Here is a 19,859-nt window from a genome sequence, read left to right as displayed (position 1 = left end):
TTACAAATTTGAGATATTACCAATATTTAAATTATAGTTATATTAATTCAAATTAAATTAAATATTAATAATATTAATTAATTTCAGGGGCGTAAAGCCTCACAAGCAAAAGTTATATGTAAATTATAATCTGATGGCGTTTACAATTCTCTGTCAACGTACAGCAGAGAAAGGTTTTAGTAAATCGTGTTTATAGATTATATTGTCTTATTTATAAGTTCCCTAAGGAAAAGTTACCTATAAGTAGTCTGCATAATACTTTTCTTCTAAGTGGCAACCTCACTACCTTCATATACTATCGGTGATATTCGTTTATTGGAGATATTTTCATGAGTTAATGTTAAAATCCCCCGAGAAGATTTCCTATCTAAATGTAAATGTGACGATTCCCCCGCCCTTCGCCATCTCACTACTGGGTGACGGTATCGGTAACCTAGATGTACATATTGTCACCCAGATGCTTTGATGTTATTTTTCACATTTCTCGGTTAAACCTTTAAATTGGATTTGATCTTTGACATTTGTTTTGTTCCGATTAAAATATTATAATGGTTAACAATGCCAAACATATATAAATTATCATTTTTTATCATACTAAATAATCAATATGCTATAAGCGAGATATCAGAATAGTCTTCATAAACACTAACGTATACCAGCGCAACTGTTTATATTTATTATCATGACATTAAACTCGTATTCTTATAAAAAGAAATGGACAGTTCAATTTAATAGTATTTTTTTGGGTAAATTTATTACTGATCATAGTCTGCCTGATTCTACTTATTTTTTTTTACAAGACCATAAAATTTTCAATGTACAATCAAAGTGATAATAGGCTACTATATGTTTTAAAAGCATGCACTTTGCACGCTTCAGTTTTACTTTGACACTGGCGTAACTCCCAGATCAGTACAATACACAGATTATATTTTGAAGTTGAGGGAATAAGCGCGTAAATTTATATTTTATGTATATGTGTACTTATTTTAATGTTTTAGAACTACAAAAATTTTTTGCTACATAAATAACTATCTATTGATAATCACATATCGAATTACTCTACTCGTATATTAATTATAATACAACCGTATTTTACCGTTTACCTACACATTTACAATGTCTAATTCATTGAATGTATACATTTAGACGTGTTTCAATAAATAAATCTCAGAGAAGCCTAAAAAGGTTTTTGTTAGATTATGCTTTCTACAGCGTTCGTGAATTTCGTTGCCCTAGATCTGGTAGTGAAAATACTGTTGCATTGTTGATTAGTTTGTATACAGGGTGACAAAAAAGTCTGGAAACGGTTTGATATCTTTTTGACTAAATTCGTTAGAGAATTCAAACTTTTTACATCAACTTATATGTATGGAAACTACTTTTTGCAAGCATTACCATTTTTTTCCTTCATCAGGCGACGGCCCATGAGGAGTAGGTACATAATCTTAAGTGGAGTTCATTGCCGGAAACCGCGTCAAAAAAATTTCATCCGCTACAAAATGGCGGCAGTCCAAATCTCTTGCGGAATATACCTGCAGAGGCCTTAGTACGGTATTGGTAAATACTCATATTCAACATTAGCCGGGAAATCTGAAACCCGTTTAAATTGGTTTTGAAGATTGAATAATATTAGTCTATGAGCTAGTTGACTTTAAATTATTGAAAAAGTAGTTTTTATACATGTAAGTTGATGTGAAAGGTTTGAATTTTCTTACAAATTTAGTTAAAAAGATATTAAACCGTTTCCAGACTTTTTTGTCACCCTATATAATATCTATTTTAGTTCATGTAAATAGTTTTTGACGTAGCTAATGCATCTTTTGTTAATTTGGCCGAATAAAATACTTACGCCTGTTAATCTGTAAATATATTTAAAATGGGTTTGTGTAACGTCAAAAAATAAGCTGCTTCTAGTGGTAATGTTATTTGTAAAAATGTTTATGATCGTTCTATCTACGTCGGTGGAGTAGAAAGAGAAGACAAAGTTGGTCTCATTATGACAGACGCTTCGGTGATTTCTTTACATCTCCACATTAATGGCTGTTGGGAAATGACAGAATTGGTGCTGCTGTTGATGTATATGTTTATTTAATTTCTTAAAATCAGGAAGACAAATTTATAAACTAAGCAAGTTTATCCATTCAATTGCCAAATGCATTAACACTTACCAACAATTGTCTTTTAAACATTATAGTCGTTGGGCAAACTGTATTCAGTGGGATATTTTGTTAAGGGAAGGTGTGACTATGTGGAATCTCTTTATTATATGTCACATAATGGTGTAGTACCGGGTGTTTACCTTCAAATTGCGCTGTTTGGTTTTTATGATGTCGTAAATCCAAGATGGCCGCTATGTGTGACATCTTTTCATTAAATTAATAATAACTCTTTCTAGACTAAAATAATAGGATTTTAGTTTAAACTATTGACTTCAGCTAGAAAAAAACCCAAATAATTTGGTATTTTGAATCATTGCTCTATGTCCATTGGTTGCCGAGATATTGAATGCAATACACACATAACATTGTCCCCATGTTATCATTATAGGATAAATAAAATGTTATATTTCGCTTATTTCTCAACACATCTGAATAAAAATTGGCATGTGGCATCATCTAGTAGAGATCCACTTGATTATGGCCTAAAATCCCCAATTTAGATCAATTTAAAATCCCCAAATTTTTCCTTGGCAGGAAACCTGCATACTCACTTCCTTCCCATGTTATTCTTATGGATAATATTTTTGCATGCTTGTTTTAAACATACGTTGAGAAATGTTGATTTGTGGCTCTATTTTAATTATTTATTGAAGCATTTTAAATTCGCTGAGGATAGTATAAAATAGGCCTGTTGCAATGGGAGTATTAAAGTTATAAACAAATCTCACAAATTACAGGTGAAATAAAATAGCATAGGCAATTAATTTTATTGTCTATACTCCATTTATTTAGGTAGATGCATTATAATATCTCCAATACCTTTTGTGTGGATACATATATATTTTTTTCTTTTCTAAAAATAAAATATTATAAAACATTATTCTTTAGCCCATAAAAAACTTATATACCTGAATTTACCTAAATATTTGCATATTGTTGTCTAAGAAAAGTAGTAAACATTTTAATTATGTAGCTCAATTGGTTCTCAAGATATATCAAATGTTTCCTTAAAAACATGAAATTCCGAAGTTGTGAAAAACCGCGTTTGAATGAGAGCGTGTACTGTTATTATGGAAATAAAGGAAAATAAACTGATAAATATAGATAAAAACTTTATTATTGTTTTATTAGCTAATTTACACACCAAATTAGTAACTATTCATCAGGCCTAGAAGTTTAAACGGATTATTTTTATTATGAAATTGCATTATTTAACGGGATTACATTATTTAATTTAATACAATTTGTCATCTTCATCTATGTCCTCCCATTAGTCTTCCTTGTTTGTATAGTCACCAAGTTGTGTGTGGTGGTTTTTATACATGTCTTTATCTCCTCCACACAAACATAGTTCAGTGCAATTTAGATTGTGGGAATTACACTAATATGGTGGAGCGCACTTTCTTTTAACACAAGAGCCCCTGATTAGCTGAAGAACTGTCTCCGGAGCACTTAACAGGAGCATATTGGTTGTTATTCTCTTTTACTTCCCAGCCAAAATTTAACGGTGATGGCAGATTTGGGAAGGACTGATCAGCACAGCGCCACTCTATGGTTAGATATCAAACTCTATCAACATAAGTCATGCTCTTGTTGGTGGCAAAAGTTTTCTCCTTGATATTATGTGTTATGGGCATCCACCACCTCAGATCTCCAATGTTTGATATGTTGGTGCCCGGGTAATGGACTTGACATATGAGTTTGTTTATTAAAAGCCTATCAGTTTCAAGAAAGTTTTCCAAGCTTCCATGTTTTCTAACAGCTTTAAGTACGTCGTCATCTGTTTTGTTGAATACTTTCCAAAAAGAGGCTTTTGGTTTCTTTGACAATGTTCCTGTTGTTCCGGATAATGGTTGGCAAACCTAGTAATGCTGACGTTTCTTTGGGCCCAAGGAATCTGTGAGTTTGCTTATTCTGTGATTTTGACCAACTCTAGTTATGAACAGTGTCTGGTGGAAAGAGCTTGAACCACCACAGAGCGAGGGCGAATACGTCTGTATCGGGTGAATAAATGTGAAGCTGTGTGGCACTACGACGGCTGGCGAATATGGAATGCAACATTATTTTTGTATCTGCCTCTTCATGATTGCTTTTGAGTTCATCAGTTAGTATATCCATTGAAGATTTTGCTGATTCCCTCAAAGGCACAAATAAACACTTGTTTCTTTGAGTAGCATACTGTATTGCTTTTTTGGATAAGTTAACTCATCTTTGGTTTTGGTATGAGATCATAATAGCTTCATAGAAGTGTCATTAATGTACGAAGTATCGTAGATCTTGTACTGGACTGGTTGTGTATTGGCAGTTCTTTACTTGCGCATTGAAGATTTCAGTGAGTCATCTCTATACTGTATGTGTCAAACACCAAGTGGACTTCATCGTAACGTGATAGTGTAGTTTCTAGGTTTCTGGTAAATCCATTTGCAAGCTCGCTAGAGGTTTTAACAGTATGTGGTTTTCAGGGCTTGTACTTTTGCCATACCATCAAGTACTGCTACCGTCATTTTCTTTGTTGACTTCACGTCTGAAGAATGGTTTATAGTGAAAGGTGTCTGATTTATTATTAGCTGCAGGGTAACAGTTATGTCTTCTCCCATTTCATCAATATTAGTGACTTGATCTTCCAATATTTTCATCGATTTAGATTTATTGGCACACATTAACTGAGTACCGTCTAAGGCAAACATTGACCGTTGCAGCAGACCTGCATACTCAGCGAATTTCAAATGCTTTTATAAATAATTAAAATAGAGCCAAACATTAACATTTCTCAACGTATGTTCATAAACAAGCATGCAAAGATATTATCCATAACAATAACATGGGAAGGAATACGAATTGATTCCCGTACGTAGGACGGACCAACAGGCTAGCTATTAAATAAGTTGTCATTCGTTGACCAGAATAAAATTATAGTCGATAAATTTAGTGCTGTGACTAAGAGTTACGTGTTAGATTATTTCTTTAATACATTAATTTCAAGCGAATATTTTATGTGAAACTCAAAAATTACACCAATGATATTTCTATCATCCCTAAGAAAAGAACTAATCATGAAGACTGTTAAAAATGTTTTCAAAATGGTTGATTCATTTTTGACACTCGCATTAATATCGGTCAAACGTCATTGCTATAACCTACTAAAAAGATCTTGTGGTTACGTCTAATCTTGAATTGTGATGGAGATGTTATTTTCTGCAAGGTCGGCCGCTTAGAAAGCGACCTATTCCAGCATTGGTTTAGCATTAGCGCGCAGGTCGGTTTTCTAAGCGGCCGAACTTATATTTTTCCTCTATTGTCCAAATTATGTGGAATTCTACTGGCACTGAGAGCAATGTAGCCGCTATCTAGCTCATTCCTAGATCGTGTTCATCAACTTCATGCTTCTTGTGACGCCCCGCAATACCAAGGAGTTCCCTGACGGTGTGGCTGGGATCGTGGCTGATCCAGTTACATTACAATCACTCTATGAAGTCCAATGTTTTCGTCTTCGTTACAAAGTATAAACTACTCACTGAACAGTTCACTGTTCATCTTCTGGTGGTAATCTCTTGACCACTTTGACAGAACACTTTGAAGTTTGACTCCTATAACAAACCCGAACTTGTCGAATCACCCATAACAAATAATCCTCTCCTCCGTTTATTGATTGAAACATGAAGGCTCCATAAAAATGATCAATCAAGTTTAAATTGGCTAGAACTAAAAAACTTACAAAGTAAAAGTAAAATCATACATACATTACAGATTATTATTTATGATTTAGTGGGTACCTTTACACACAGTGTGTAGGAATGTTGTTTTTCTATTATTCGTGAAGAGATAAAAAGTAAAGTTACATGTTTTGGTAGGATAAATTGAATGTGCAAATAACATTTATGAGTGTTAGAAAGAGGTAATTTTCGGTCGAGCGTCTCCCAATATCCCACACAGTACATTTTTGAGGAATTCGTATACCTTTGTCAGATTGCGGTCTCAAGAAAAGCTGATACTGTACTATAAATCATAGGCCCGTATTTTGTTAGGTTTACCTCGTCTTACTCAAACCACCCATGTTATACAAGTGGTTATTTTTTATTTTTTAGTACACTTAGTACTTTTAGATATTGCAATAATACTGCATATTTGATGTGCTCTTCATTGTATATTTTGGTATTGCTGGATAAGCTTCAATAATAAAAATTCTTACTGCAGATATAACTTACCTTTGTGAATAAGTTATTCATTAGTATTGACATAAAAAGTAACAATATAACAAAATATGTGACAACATATTTACTTCTGTACAGATTTGTATATACAACATTTGCAACTTGGCTTCCTTTGATGGGATATGTATATAAAGGTTTTTTTCCACGTGAGACTCAGAGTTTGTCATTGGGCTTTGTTAATTGTGATGGCAAATGCAAGTTTCAACAGACACTGGGTTCTTTTAAAATGAAATGGAAGATCCGTCCGGGATTATGGGTATTCGTGGGATTACAACACGTTATCATAACAGTTTTACATTATAACAGGATTCAAACTATACTTGCAGTATCCAACGTCAATAGAAGTAGTACAGGTAAAATAATACAAAAACACTCCATATAAACAACAAAATGTGTACATTCATGAAATTTCACCTATGAGTTACTAATAATATGAGAAATTAAGATCCGATGAGTCCCCAACATTTTGGGCGTCCTAATAAGGCCCTTTTTGGGACCCTTTTTGTTCCGAAGGGCCCTTGTTCCTGAATAATTTTGTTTTTACGTTTAAGGTCGAGTGAGGTGTGGTTTTCGATGGTTTTAGTTATTTTAAATCGATTGGGACTAGTTTTAAGTGTATTAAACCACATCATACAGGGTGTTTCGAAATATTATTACGTTTTACGATATTACAACATTTATTCATAAAATAATACAATTAGTTACCTCCATGCTCTATATAAAAGGGGATTATTGAAACTAATTGTAATTCTTTACAACGTAAGGGAAAAGGATCACAAGGAGTAAGAGAAAAATATTAAATACCCCCGTCATAGCAAACCTGCAGACCTAGCGAATTTCCGTTTGCCCGATTTTCAATTAAATCTAAAATAGCATTGAGTTTAATGAATACTTAGGTTTGCTGCTACAAGGAGGCTAATAAAGTGTGTTTATAGTAAAATATTTATAGCCTAGTATAAAACAAATAAATTTGACAAGTTGTATTAAGACATATCAATAAACAAACAAACAAAATAATTTTACACTATTCTCCTTAAGAATGGAATTTTAAATTTACAATTTTTGAATTTTATTCGTAACTAATACACTTTAAAACACGTTAATATACTTTCTTTAAGCTCTTTAAAATGCTCTAGAGAAATATTGGGAAACTTTGTCTTTTGAGGGTCAAGGATTACAAATTTTTACCACATAAAACCCTGTTCCATGGACCGATAATGCCGGTTTCGTTAAAATTGAACCAAAATTACTCGAGTTATCATGTTTATGGACACGTATATAACATGGATATATTATATTATATATATGTATATAAATACATATATAATATTTTGAGTGGATGGTGCTTTAGGCTTCTGGGGGCATCGAAATAAAAACGTAAATCGGTTTCGGGTCTATGTTTTACCATAAGACCTTCGGTAATAGCTTATCTCCTATATGGGATGTTTGCTAAAAGGGGATGCATTAGGTTTTACACTATAACATAATTACATAGGTTACTAAGCAAAAATTTCAACTTTTAAGGTGGTGTGAATAATCTTTCAACGTGTTTTTTTATGCAAATCTATTAAGAACAATTTCAAATTGATATGTATTTTTCTTAGGTAGTTATTTAAGTTATTTTTTTTACAAATTAAAACAATTGTATTTGTATAAAACCTTACATTACATATTAAAATGAAGTACTTAAACTAAAGCTATTTTTCTACAATTTCCGTAGTATCTCTCTTTACAATTTCATCATTACAATAATTATTCTCAGACGACTCATTAACAATTATATTATTCTTAGCAACTTGTCCATCTTTACTGTTTTTGTCCAAGTTGGTGTTCAAGCAGGATTTCCCTTTACAAACCTAAAACCTTGCATATTGCAGAACAGACAACACCAATCTTAAAGCACGAACAATGTGGTGCAAAAACACCTTTCATGCATCTTAAGTTCCTCAAACTTATTTTCAATCAATACAAGTACGGTTATCTTTCGTGGTTATGACGACCAGGACAGCAATAAGACATCAGAGCAGCATTGTCGGTACAAGCATTTTTGTCCTAAACAACGGGAACGAGGTTTATGGGGTAAAAATTGGGTTTTCTTATTTACTTTACCTTCAAAACACAAAGTTTCCCAATTTTTCTCTAGAACATTTTAAATAGTAAAAAAAAATAATTTATCATATTAACGTGTTTTTGTATGGTTATTAGTTACGGATATAAATACTAAAATTGTAAATTTAAAGTTCCCATGTTATTCTTATGTAGAATAGTGTAAAATGATTTTGTTTGTTTGTTAATAGATATATTTTTATCAAACTTGTCAAATTTATTTGTTTTATACTAGGCTATTAAAGTTTTACTATAAACACACTTTATTAGCCTCCATGTTGCATCAACCTAGGTTATCGTTAAACGCAATGCTATTTTAGATTTAATTGACAATCAAGTAAGTAAAACGGAAATTCGCTAGGTCTGCAGGTTTGCTATGACGGGGGTATTTAATATTTTTCTCTTACTCCTTGTGATCCTTTCCCATTACATTGTAAAGAATTACAATTATTTTCAACAATCACCTTTTATATAGAGCAAGGAGGTAACTAATTGTATTACTTTATGAATAAATGTTTAAATATCGTAAAAAGTAATAATATTTTGAAACACCCTGTATGATGTGGTTTAATACACTTAAAACTACTCCCAATCGATTTAAAATAACTAAAACCATCGAAAACCACACCTCACTCGACCTTAAACGTAAAAACAAAATTATTCAGGAACAAAGGCCCTTCGGAACAAAAAGGGCCCCAAAAAGGGCCTTAGGACGCCCAAAATTTTGGGGACTCATCGGATCTTCATTTCTTATATTATTAGTAACTCACAGGAGAAATTTCATGAGTGTACAAATTTTGTTGTTTATAAAACCCTTTTTTACCTGTACTAAAGAAGAAAGGATAAGTTACAGCTGACTGTTGATAAAAGCCAACCAAGTTTGTGGTAATTTTAAATTGTTGGGACAGAATTATATTAAAAGTAAAATGGTGGTATGGTCAAACATTAGTGTAATTATCTTTATGAGTAAAATTGTACAATTATCTCCTTGTTATGGAAGGAAATTATACGGTCTAGTCCACGCAAATGCTCCAAACTGTAATCAAAAAGTTGTGAAAATACTTAAAAGCTTATAAATATTCCAACATCTGAAATATTACATGTCAATGATAGCCTATTCAGCTACATTCATTCATTTAGTTATATAATTTTACTTCTTTGATTGTACATCAATTAGCCATATAGTCTATTTAACCACAGAAAACGTACTACTATAACCCAGAATGCCAACCGCAATAGCATGCAATAGCATAGCAACGCTGGTGGCGCTGCCTACGGATTGACAGGCAAAGCTCTCTCAAACCGCTTAATGCTTTTTACCATGCGGTTGGCATTCTGGGTATAGTAGTACGTTTTCTGTGATTTAACTAACTTATCAAAAAATGGAATGCCTATTTTAAAGTATCAAAAGTGAAATGGCGCTTTAGCCTAATTGTTTATTTATTTTGTAGTGGATTATGCTCAACGGTAAATACCGACTGTTATTTCCTATTGTTCTGTATTTGTATTGTGCTGGTTTTAATTATTTGTTGATAAACATGTTATGTTATGATTCTTTTGTTTACTTTATGTTGGTATCTTTCAAACATTTTCGTGGGGACCAATAAAAACATAAGGCCCATGGTTTCAATTCATGTATGGAAAAAGCCCTGTAGTCCGATTTGTACCATTTCAGATTTATATCTTCCCATAGTTGGTTACTTTGACTGTGCCAAATTTCGTGCGGATCGCTTCAGCCGTTCAGGAGTATTTGTAAAACAAAAGCAGGAGTGTAGTATAAGAGCTTCGCTCGATCTGGTCAATGAGATTATTTAATTTGAAGATATTACCATTACTGTGTTATATCTATTATATTGGTTCTTTGACTATTAGAATACTATTAGCCAATGATTGAACTAATTATTAGATATTAACTGCCGAGATTCCAAGTTGGGGTTTTTACCATGAAATACGAGGATAGTTGGTGACATGGCGTTTCGCTTGTAGTTGAGGGCAATGGCCGTGGTGAGCTTAAGATGGTTGATGGCAGAGTGGACTTTCCAGGTTGGGGTCTGTAATTTGAGGTCTTTGAGCCTGTGAAATCTGATGGCCTAGGCGAAAGTGGTGTTGAGCTTCCGGAGGATGAGTCTATAGATAGTTGTTGGATGCATTGGTACACAAGACATCTTCATCAGACACTTCACATCACACATTTTCCTCATTGTTTCAGAGAGGAGGTACTGGCAAAAACTGAAATTTGACACCAGTTATCGTAAGCAAGTCTTAACCTTCCTGCGAACACTATTCCGACGAGGAGGATTATGAAATTTTGCATGTTTGTACTTTTAAGTAAAAGAAAAAGTTCAAATAAAATTATATATCCGATAGATACATAGGTTACAGAAATTATAAATATTAACAGCCCAATTATGAGGAATAGCATAATGACTTTTCCATGTTACGATTATCTGTTTACAATAGATCCAGTGACGTATTTTGTTAGTTGTAGTTTATAATCCCTATAATTTTTATTCTACAATTCGTGCCTGCACTTGTCGCATGCGTCGTCAACTGTGACATGCCGAACCACGCGTGTGCCAGAAATATACACGCTACGTCTATCGTCTCAGCTCAAACGGGGCCGAAAGAAAACATGTCGACACAGATTTCTGCCTTGTGCTGCGTTGCGTGCGTCTCAGCATACGCCCGGTCTGTGCCCGGTCTTAATCACTATAGTGTAGCAAAATTTCCCTCCCGAACAATAAAATCAGAAAAACAAAACGAACCAGCTGAAAATGTAAAATAAAACCTAGGGAATCATCTGGAGCCAGTAAACTGAGAAGTTATTACCTTTGACTATTAATACAACTTCTGTATCAAATATTCAATGTTATTACCTTTAAGAGTTAGGCAGGCGACTTAACCTTACAACTAATACACTATACAAGTGTCATTAACTAGCCAGTTTACCCCTTTTCAATAAAAAATATATACAGTATATTTCGAGACATGTAGAGCAAATGGGCTGATACAAATTTTTGTTTTGTGTTAATGAATACTAGGTGAATCCCGTCAAAATCGACGGTTACTCTTGAGTTTTAGGTAAATTCAACAAACTGCGATGGATAGAGTGAAGTTATTAAAGTCTTAGTAAAATGAAGGGAGGATAAACATAATTATGAGTAAGACGATAGTGTACCTTAAAAAACGTGGTTAATGAATTCGTTGAATTCAATATTTTCTGTCCTTTCATCGGCTTTAGGTTACGCAAAAGGCTTTTCAGGAGTCTTACAAAATTGTTTCTTGTTCATGACTATTGTTCATGTTAAAGCCTCTTTTACTATATGAGGAAAGGAGTTCATATAATTGGTCTGTCATCTGACGGGAAGAGTCAATCTTACCATATTACTAAAATAACTGGTTCCATCTGCTTTAGGAAAATCATTCAGATTGTATTTGGATTGTATAAGTGAATCACCATCTTTGGTTATAAAAATACAGAATTTTATCAGTTGGAGGCATATTAAATCTGTTTTTTATTTATTTTTTTATTGATAAACATATCTGATTCTCCAGAAAGCAGTAAAATTCTTACTTCGATAAGGGTCTAAACAATTTTGATTCCTTCTCTTGCCACATCGACCAATGTATTTAATCTAAATGTACTTATTCGCTAATTGTTTAACTTCTGGCGTAGTTTTGTGAAATCATTCCATGAGGTTGCTGTAAAACTTGAACTTTTGATATGCGAAGATCAATAATTGCCTTGGCCGTATGGATCACATAAAGTTGTGCATGTATTTTGTGGATGGGATGGACCATAATTGTAGTGAATTTGGCCACAAATCTTGAACATTTGCGGAACCACGTCCATAACCTAGTCCAGCTTTGTTGGCAACGAATTATGAAAAAAAAAATTAGATGTGAAGGCATTGTTTTATTTAGTTAATACCTGAATTGCCTTTAATTACCTTATTTGCCTTTACTTCACCAAAACCATAGAACCATTAAACATACTCGATGCTAAAAACTTGAACACAGCTCACATCCTCGACGTACTCCTCAACACTTGCATGGCTTTTATTCTATGACACAATTTTCTACCCAATTATCAAAAACTTTTATGCTAATAATCTTACAAACCACTGACGTTTTTTCTTGAATGTAATGATAAATGAAAAAGGCAGGCGCCAACCCCTACAATAAATATAAGCTAACCAGATAAGGAATAATTACCTGTTCCTTTGAAATTTACATGTTCCAGTGATTTCATAATACAACATTTTATAAGTGCATTAAAGCATAGATTTTTGAACAAAAAAATTGAAACGTACCTATCATAAATTCATTATTTTATTCAAACTATAAAAAAACTTGCCATGCAGTGGAGAATCATTTTTAAAATCGTTCGATAATAATGTAAACATTTCATTTTGACAGATTCAGTTAATGCTCATAACAGCTGGGTTCATTAAAGCAGTTTAAAATTATCCACATGGCCGTATGTAAACAAATCTGCTAAGGGAACTTTAAACGCCTTTGGGGTGGAGCCCCAAGGGAACTTACCTCGTTTATCGTTTGATGACTCATCTACAGACCAAGACCTTTCTTTAGAGACAAGTTTCTACGCCCAGCCGTTCTCAGAAATTAGCTGTGACAAAAACCCGTTTTTCCTCCATAAGAATAACATGGGATGGGAATTTAAAAGCCACTGGGGCAGAGTCCCAAGGGAATGTACCATGCTTCTCTTTTGATGGCTCATCTACAGACCAAGCCCTTTCTTTAGACACCTCTACCGAGATTCTACGCCAAGCCATTCTCTCAAATTAGCTGCCACAAAGAAAAGCAGTTTCAAATTAATATACAGGGTGTTGAAAATGTCTGGAACCAACATTATATCTGGTGAGTGGTTAAAGAAAAACAAATGATATTTTGTGTACGGATATACTATGGTTTTATCTATCTTTTGGTGCCTTATGAAAATTTTTACCACTTATAGGGAACGTCCTGTGGAGGATGCAGTAAAAAGTTTAAATGGAAGCCTATGGTAAATGATACATCATTTTAAAGGCCATTTTTTTCTGAGTAAGGAGCCACAAGTTTCATCTCAAAAGGACCACCCTAGCAAAAATGGCGACTGTTTGAAATTTAATTAACCACTTATAGGGAACGTTCTGTGGAGGATGCAGTAAAAAGTTTTCATTGAAGCCTATGGTAAATGATACATCATTTTAAAGGCCATTTTTTTCTTAGTAAGGAGCCACAAGTTTCATCTCAAAAGGACCACCCTAGCGAAAATGGCGACTGTTTGAAATTTAAAAATTCCGTTCCCTATAAGTGGTTTTTTAAATTTCAAACAGTCGCCATTTTTGCTAGGGTGGTCCTTTTGAGATGAAACTTGTGGCTCCTTACTCAGAAAAAAATGGCCTTTAAAATGATGTATCATTTACCATAGGCTTCCATTAAAACCTTTTACTGCATCCTCCACAGGACGTTCCCTATAAGTGGTAAAAATTTTCATAAGGCACTAAAAGATAGGTAAAACCATAGTATATCCGTACACAAAATATCAGTTGTTTTTCTTTAACCACTCACGAGATATAATGTTGGTTCCAGACATTTTCAACACCCTGTATAGATACTGTATAAAAAAACGAATAATAAAGAAGTATCCTTAATTCATATTTTTGAATTATTTAAAAACATTGTTTTAAAACTGTGAATTAACATATCATCCGTTCGCTTGAATAAAAACTGCACATTTCCTCTCTAAAGAAAACATTTATTTAAATTATTTGTGATTTTTATGCATTGTGTTATTACTACTGCAATGTCATGAACAAGAATAGCATTTTCTAATATACTACATAATAATATTTTCTAATATACCTACAGCCACTTAAAATGTAAATTTCAAACTTTTTCTAAAACGTTTGAACAAATTTGTGAAAGTGAAATGAAATGTAATTAATTTAATCAAGTCTTACTTAACTAAGTTTATTCGAGTTTAAAGGTTGAAAGTTTCTTAACATTGATGAAGTTATTCACCTAACTTACGTAATTAGGTTCGTATTTGCTTTGATGGATTTATTGATAATACATTTTAATTGGTGTAGATTAATGAAAATAGATACCTAACTTAACCTTGGACATCTTGTAGTACCACCAATGACCTCCTCCAACTAAAGCGACGCTCACACCAATTCAATATGTTTAACGGATAACTGTGGTTTGTACAACAGTATAATAAAAGAACGAATCGTGACAATATATTGACAGCTGCAACAATGAGTGGTAATTTTCCCAGGACATTGGTTGTAATGAAATGTAAGATAACTTTATCAACAATAATAGAACTGGCAATACATAGATATATCATTTCTATAGATGGTACGTAGATTTATCGGGTATTGAAACAAAAGTATAACTTACATAAGCAATACAATTATAATAATCATTTGTTTGTGTTAAGTTAAATAACCATTATACTATTTTTTAAGTTAATTGCTTTAATTTAATTATCATGTTTTTTTTGTTTTGTAAAGTATATAAAGATCTTATTTAAATGATGATAATGGAAATGTATGTCTCTTCTAAAAGTACACATAGTATTCAACTCATAACAGTAAGGCTCGTCGATTGCTGTATTACATTCTCGTTGCCAGGAGACAAAGCCTCAGCGGGATTGAACTTTCTAAAAACTTGTAAAGATATTACAGCTACATCGTTTATAGGACTATGAATTAGCTAAACTTCCAGAGATTATTGATATTAAAGTGTTATCCTCTATCTATTCTTAAGAAGGTCAAGTAATTATTAAACTGAAAAATTAACTATCAACATAGCTGCAACCGAAAACTTCAACAAGAAACAATTACTTCCTCTAAAAAATAAGTTTCTCTTATTTTTTTAAAGTAAAAATTATAAATTTGCTTTAAATATAGTAATTTTCCCATGACACATCTAAAGATTGATAGGGATGATTGATTTAGGATTAATTAGCTTATCTAGTAATGATAACTCACTCACTAACAATTGTGATCAGTTTACTATAATTCTATCTGAACATAACGAATCCTTTTCCACTTTTTTTTCAAAAGCCTTGGAGTTGAAATTATCTCGTGTTTTTTTTACTCCTTAATTACACCGATAAATTACTTCCACTTCGGCGTGTTAATTCCTTTATCTCCGTAGCAACTAAGGATACCATTTATCTCTCTGATGAAACATTAAATGAAAGTTTAAATACATTAATCGTATTGCAATCAACACCTTATCCATTTTATTTCCAAACTTTTAAATTTAATCTCTTAGAGCATAGACCATTGTTAACCTTTAAATATCGTAGAAAATAATTTTAAGACTAAAGTACTGAATTTGCACTGGAATTCAGACAAGAAAAAATTAACAAATAAAAATAATTTAAATTAATAAAAAAAATATGGTAATATATAAAACAAAGATCATAGAGCATTTGTCACTATGAAACATACTAAAAAATATAGCTATTTGTAAAACTTATTGGTTGTCTACGATAAAACTGTGTAAAAGTTACAATGTATGAAGCACTATTGACAATACATTCGTACGTTTAATTTTAATTAATTACAGTATATTTATTTTGCATCGATAGACTAATGGTAAAATTTAAATGGTTAGTAACATAGGGTTGTTAATTTATTACTAGATTTGAGACAGTTTTACGGGTATAAATCTGGTGGTCAGTTAAAACTGCGTTTAATTCAGAACAGGTGTGTCTATGGCATTAAAAGTTATAGTGTATTGCACTTGGTCACAAGATTAACGCGAAATTGTTTAACAATATCTCTACCAACCATCACTATTCTCTATATTTGAGGGCTCAGTATAGTCGGCATTTCATGTGTTAAAAAGATTGTGTTGTATGTATTTAACTACCCAAAAGTGTTAACTTGTGTTTGAGATATTTATAAAAAAATTAGGAGCTTTTAATTGATACGGTACACTAACAAATTAAAAGACAACATGTTAAGAAAAGCCAAATTACAAATACAGAAACATCATAGATTTGTCCACATTTCAGAAAAGAAAAAATAAACAAATTGGATTAGTATAACGTACACCTAAACATTTTCAATTATGAATTTTCCATTATTTAAGATGGGGACGCCACTATGTGCGTATTTTAACCCAAATATGAGTGTAGGATGAGTGGCGCGATCTTATAATCTTGTTAGTGACTAAGGGCAACATATCCCTAGACACAGCTGTTAAACAATACTCCAAGCAGCTAATGGCAACAAAGGGACCTACAGTTTATAGTGGAATCTGAACCACGTGCTTGTTACTTGCTATTTCAAGACATTCGATAAACGTTTTATTTTCGTTAATTTCAATTTATCTAGACAACAATTTTCCATCATGAATTTCCAAAAAAAACTGTTGCCGCAGGTGAACGTCAGATGTTCATGCATTACATTTTGAACATTTAAAATCACATTTAATGACTAAGGTTTTGAGATCTTTGGCGAAGCTGCCTACCGACTCACACGGATTCTGGATTCGTTTAGTGAACTTATGTTGTTATGCAATAATACTTCCCTTAGGTTCCAGTAATATTATAATTGTATAGCTTCACAAATTTGGTCATAACTTTTATCCTCAATGTCACATGGGTTTAGATTAATTCTCAGGTCGTGAAATACTTTAGGTGCTAACAAATTGATCAAATACTGCTTTTTCTTTAATTCTGACGTGATTCCGTTTAGGTAAAAAAATTTGTCTAACCTTACCATGTATGAACTCCATGTCTTATTGTCCTAATTGAATTTATCAAAATTAGAACAGAAAACAGGTGTACGTGGTGTTAATATACCTTCTTCTACTAGTTCCTGGTGTCTCTCACCCTTCCTCCTCCTCGTCGCCATTGCAGTTTTAAACAGTTTTAAATATAAAATGAAACTAACATTATGTTACATAGTTTTTACTTCAATTCAAAATCATAAACAACACGAAACAAAAACAAAATCAAACAATCAATTAAGTCAGCTGAAATCTTGTTTTAAGATAGTACAGAATTCAACTCATAATCATCATGTTGTCAGTAGACGTTATTTGGCGTTTTTGAACCCGAAAAAATTGTAGTGGCTTAGAGTACCTACGTTAAAAGAATGCATACATTTATGAACATATTTTTTTACAAGGGAGGATATTCTTTTAGCATTAACAAAGAATTCAACAACAAATATTTATAAACCAAATTTTGAGTAAACTTTGCCTCAACGCTCCAAGTAAGCCAAAGTAACCCCGAACAACTTCTGGACGATAAAGTTATGTAACTTTGTTTTAGAACTTGTAAAAGTGATCAAAGTTCATTATTTCGGCCGTATTTTAACTCATATTGATATACTGTAATTAACTTCCGCCCTAATTAATTATCTTTTCAATTTACTCGTGGGAGAATAGTAGAGAAAACACATTTTAAAATTTGTAATTACTTTTTACCCATTGCTTACAAAGTGGGGAAATATCTTAATCATAGAAATTTGCATGTTTGAATGTTCTTTTAACAAACCCCTTGAAAAGTCTGTATCTTTCTGTACTTTCAATTGAAATATTAACAGCTGTTTCGTTAAAAAGTAGTGAAAAATTATCCGTATGACGATAATGTAAACAAATCTGGGAAGGGAACTTTGAAGGTTTCTGGGCCAGAGCCCTGAGGGAATTCACTTATTTTTTCTTTTGATATCTCAATTACGGACCGAGACCTTTCTTTGGACACCTCTACCAAGTTTCTACGCCAAGTCGTTCTCTCAAATTAGTGGAGACAAAGTTTCCAATTAAATATTTAGATTCCCCATGTTAATCTCTAAAGTACGTTTTTTCTTCCATAATATTGACATGGGAAAAAGTTGGAAGCAAGACAAATGTTATTTGCTGATTATCTAAAAAAACATACCATGTTTCATTATTAAATTTTAAGACGTTTATTTACATTCATGTGAGATACTAAATTATAACCCTTAACGTAAATAAACATGTTTTTTTACCGAAAAAAAAAATACTTAAATAAATAATGCCAGTCCGATGTCCGAAGAGTAAATAGGGAAAACAGGCAGAGACCGAGATTGGAGCGAGATTTGATGCGTAAAGGACGTGATGCAGAAATGCAGAATTTGAAATGCTTAGTATTTTCGATCAGAGAGGAGAACTAGGGGCGAACACGCCCGATGTTATCACGAGGGAAAAGTAGATCATCCTCCTATAAGATCGCACCCTGCATTAGAAGAATGATCACTGGAGACTCGCAGAAGGCCAAACATTTCAAGAAACATTGTATCAATTGTAACCAGGCCTTGGCTATGGTAAGTTCCAGTGCCAAAATAAAACCGAACCAAGGAGGAACCTACTTCTTTTTAGTGTCAGGTGCATCACAGAATAGGTATTAATCTAGATGCAAACCAAGAAATCTCTTCTTATGCCCAAATATATGTTTACGATACAGAGCAAGCGGTAAGAATGCGATGTGATGTACCTCAAAATAATTCATGTAACGTAAATGTTATGCTTGAGCTAACAAATGTAATTAATATGTTCATGTATTTAAAACTATGGATTATGTTTTAAGAGAAGCACCAGGTGAAGAGCAACAGAATGTCAAAAAGGTTTTATACTCAGTTGGAAATAGAGACCAAAGAACATATAATCTACCAACGACAAATGATGTAGCAGCCGTATTTAAATCTAAAGATTGTTTTCCTGAGGGGGCCCTGAGTTCATAGTATATCCGATAAATTAATATCCGGAAAATTTAGGTTCACACTGCTCTGGACTTGACCCCATGGCTTACTCCCTACTTTTCCCAAATGGTGAAGAAGGCTGGTTTCGGTAAATACCACAAGTGGAACACCGAGTAACCTTGCTACGCAACACTGTGACTCAGTTGCAGTTTGCATCTCACAGACTTTCGGTAAGACAAGATGACATTTATATCCCCCTCCTGTCATCCATGGGGGAAATTATCCCTTCAGTATATCGTGGATATGTTCACAAGAATAGAGGGAGATCGGCCTGCCCTTATTGGCCGTGAACAGTCAAATCATCGGGCTGAACTCTACAGTAGTACACGAACCTTCACGGTGCTATTCGAGCTCGCGCTGAAAACGAAGGACTTAATGTTGGTCGGCAGGTCATACTTCCTAAATCATTTCAAAGCATCTATCGAAATCTACATAGCAATTACTTGGACGCAATGGCAATAGTTCGTCAACAAGGTAAGCCTGATCTGTTATTACCTTTACTTGCAGTTCAATTTGGGAAGAGATTAAATCAAACCTGAAGTACAACGAACCCGTAAACATGAGTGAGTACGAAATTAATGTTTTTCTACATCTAACGTGGTGTTCGAAGAAGTGCTGCTTGA

Source organism: Macrosteles quadrilineatus, unplaced genomic scaffold (assembly GCF_028750875.1).
Source record: "Macrosteles quadrilineatus isolate MER2022 unplaced genomic scaffold, UCM_ALF_1.0 Scaffold_2__2_contigs__length_208266976, whole genome shotgun sequence".
Taxonomy (NCBI): Eukaryota; Metazoa; Arthropoda; class Insecta; order Hemiptera; family Cicadellidae; genus Macrosteles; species Macrosteles quadrilineatus.
Note: the sequence above shows the minus strand (reverse complement) of the source record.